Source organism: Poecilia latipinna, unplaced genomic scaffold (assembly GCF_001443285.1).
Source record: "Poecilia latipinna isolate Pla-1442-1.1 unplaced genomic scaffold, P_latipinna-1.0 Scaffold134, whole genome shotgun sequence".
Classification (NCBI taxonomy): Eukaryota; Metazoa; Chordata; class Actinopteri; order Cyprinodontiformes; family Poeciliidae; genus Poecilia; species Poecilia latipinna.
Genome location: NW_015112750.1, coordinates 111,805 through 114,618, shown reverse-complemented (window position 1 = coordinate 114,618; position 2,814 = coordinate 111,805). Strand labels below are relative to the sequence as shown.

The window sequence follows — 2,814 nt, the reverse complement described above, 5'->3', positions numbered from 1 at the left end:
GAGCACATTTCAGCAGCAAGGCGGTTCAAGGTGATTTAAATAACATAAAGTAAAAAAGTTTTAAAGACAAAACCATGCAGTCAAAAATTAAACGCATTACAGTTTGATGATGTGTTATTAATGTTTCAGTTCAGAAGCAACTCTCAGCAGGTTTTTAGATTTAAAGAAACTCAGTGTTTCAGCTGTTTTGTAGTTTTCCGGAAGTTTGTTCCAGATTTGTGGTGCGCAGAACCTGAATGCTGCTTCTCCCTGTTTGGTTCTGCAGAACCAGAACCAGGGTTGCTATGACAACAGCAGATCTTTAAGCCATTCAGTGATTTATAAACTACCAGTATTTTAAAGTCTCTCAGTGGAAGGACTGTAGATCTGGGTGATGCTCTCCATCTGCCTAGTTTTAGTCAGAACAGCAGCAGCAGCAGCGTTCTGGATCAGCTACAGCTGGAGGACTGACTTTTTTAGGCAGACATGTTGCAGTAATCGATGCGACTAAAGATAAACGCATGGATGAGTTTCTCCAGATCTTACTGAGACATTAATTCTTTAATCCTGGAATCATGTGATATTCAAGTAATAATAAAAAAGCAGCCTAGTGGAAAATAAAATCCGCCACATCTTGCAGATGAGCACCATAAAAACTATGAGCAGAAGCTCCTGGATCTTTGTTTAATTATCCATTTGCTGATTATTTGTTTAAAAAGATGAATTTCTGTTTTACAGCTTCTTGAGTTGACAGTCTTATTTTGTCCATATTTGTTTTCTTGTCGACTTGCGTCACTTTCTGCTTCGTGGCAATAAATGTTTTGTGCAACTTTGGCATCGAACAAAAAATCTACTTCAGAACTAAACCTGCTTCATTTTACAGCTTAAAGAGTTAATTGGGAGGTTCATAAATAACAAACTTAAAATGGTACAAAGAAATAAAAACCCTGCAGGTTTTGTCTCACCACAGATGTTTGTAAAGTCCCTCTGTGTTGAGCTGGATGTGAAAGTGGAAGGAACTTACAATGTGTTCTTTCCTTCAGCGTTTAGTGGAGCAAATCCTCCGTCTGAATCCCAGGATCGGAGCCAAAAGGAGGAGGAGATCAGAAGAGATTAAAAAGAGCCGAACAGACAGCTGGAGAGATTTGAACAAAGTGAATGTTAGGAAGTCAGATATTGTATAATTAATCGCAGCTCTGTGTACGAGTCTCACATCATGAAACATTAGTGCACACACCAACAAACATCCACTTCCTGTTAGATAAGACGCACAGCGCGTCTGTCCGGCAGCGCTCCCATCTCTATTTCAGCTTCAAGGTTTGCTTTGCTCCACGGACAATTTAACAGCAATTTCAACAATCCAGTGATTAATAACGGCGACCAGGGACACGAGTCTGTGTGGGCTAAGAAAAGAGGAAGGCTTAGTCAAGGTTTTTGCTCATGAGGAATGACAATATCTTGTTTTGCTGGCTTAGCTGAGTTGCATTCATAACGCTGCAGAAACTGATGAATGCTCGGGGGGAGATTTTTACTTTATTACCTTACACTTTTAAAAATCTCACATTTCAGCTGATTTTTTTTTAAAATTCCAACTCGACTTATGGCGTTTGTTGAATTGACAAATTATCAACATGCTGAAAGAAAACAAAACAATCTGCCTAAATGGTGATACCGAGTTTTTATTAAACCCTAAAAAATGCTTAATTTACGTCTCCTGACAAATAATCACATTCAAACCAGCTGGTTTAACGGGAAATCTTAATGGGATCCAGGATTAGTTGAGCATATTGACCTAAATATGTTGTAGTTTTCCTATTAACTAAAAAAAAGGCTTTTTTATTAAAACTTATAATTACGTCAAAAATGTGTGCCTTTCATTATATTTTTTACCCATATAGGTCACAATTTTTTCACCAAGTAAACTAAGGAAGGTTAACTTTACCCGAGGTTTTGTTCAACATACCGCGTTTGACTGGTGTAATTTTAGATAATGCCACACTTTGTTGGCTGTAATAAAAAAAACAATAAAAAAGCAGTCAGGGGAATCTGGATGCTTCCCCCTGAAAAAGAAAGGACAGCGCAGTGCGAGAGAGCCAGAGCCGAACGCAACTTCCGAAGGAGCTAATCTGTGCCCTCAACATTTCTCTCCAGAAGATTTTGAGTCATTTGTACGAGCAAATCTAACGAAGGCTCTAACAGGTGATCATTACCATAACAAGCTAAAAATTAATATAGCTTTTATCCACAAAGCGTGTAAACTCCGCTGCTGCCGGAGCAAAAACGTTGAGAAGAACATCAGATAGACAGCAATGGAAGCTCTTTTAAATGCTAACTGAGCTCTGCGCCAGTAGTACCAGCGGCACTACTGCCAACCAGATACAGAGCTATTGAAGTTCTTACCAGATCACACAGTTTGACAAGAGGTAAATGTTTTTCATTGTTTCATTTATGAAGCTGAAGGCAGCAGCAGCAAAACAAGCTCCAACTCTGTCCTCTTCCTCCAGCTGGGCCTCCTCTTCATCACCTCTTGTGATTTGTTCATTCCGATCGATTTCAATGCGCAATTTGAAAAGGCTTAATGATGTTGTTGCTCATTGGTGTTTTGGCCGGATGAAGCCTCGTAGTTGGACTATTAGACGTCATTTACCCAGAATGCATTGCAGCGTGAACAACATGATGACATTCGTGACAATATTTTATAAAAATTTATAAAAACTGAGTAACCTACAGTATTATTACTGTGTTGTTTTAACAGCTAAAATAAATATTTCTCAAATAAAGTCTATTGTTACAACTAATCATGGTTTCTTTTAGATTTAAATGATCTAAATTTGA

At 38.3% G+C, this 2,814-nt stretch overlaps 1 long non-coding RNA gene across 1 annotated transcript in view; it reads right to left on the bottom strand.

Annotated features, from left to right (window-relative positions):
- Nucleotides 1–693: 693 nt before the first annotated feature.
- The window catches only part of LOC106945209 (uncharacterized), a 17,391-nt gene continuing 15,270 nt past the window's right edge, over nucleotides 694–2,814 (bottom strand). The window contains exon 3 of the long non-coding RNA XR_001424506.1: nucleotides 694–706. This is a non-coding gene — a long non-coding RNA (uncharacterized LOC106945209). The remainder of the gene's footprint in view (nucleotides 707–2,814) is intronic.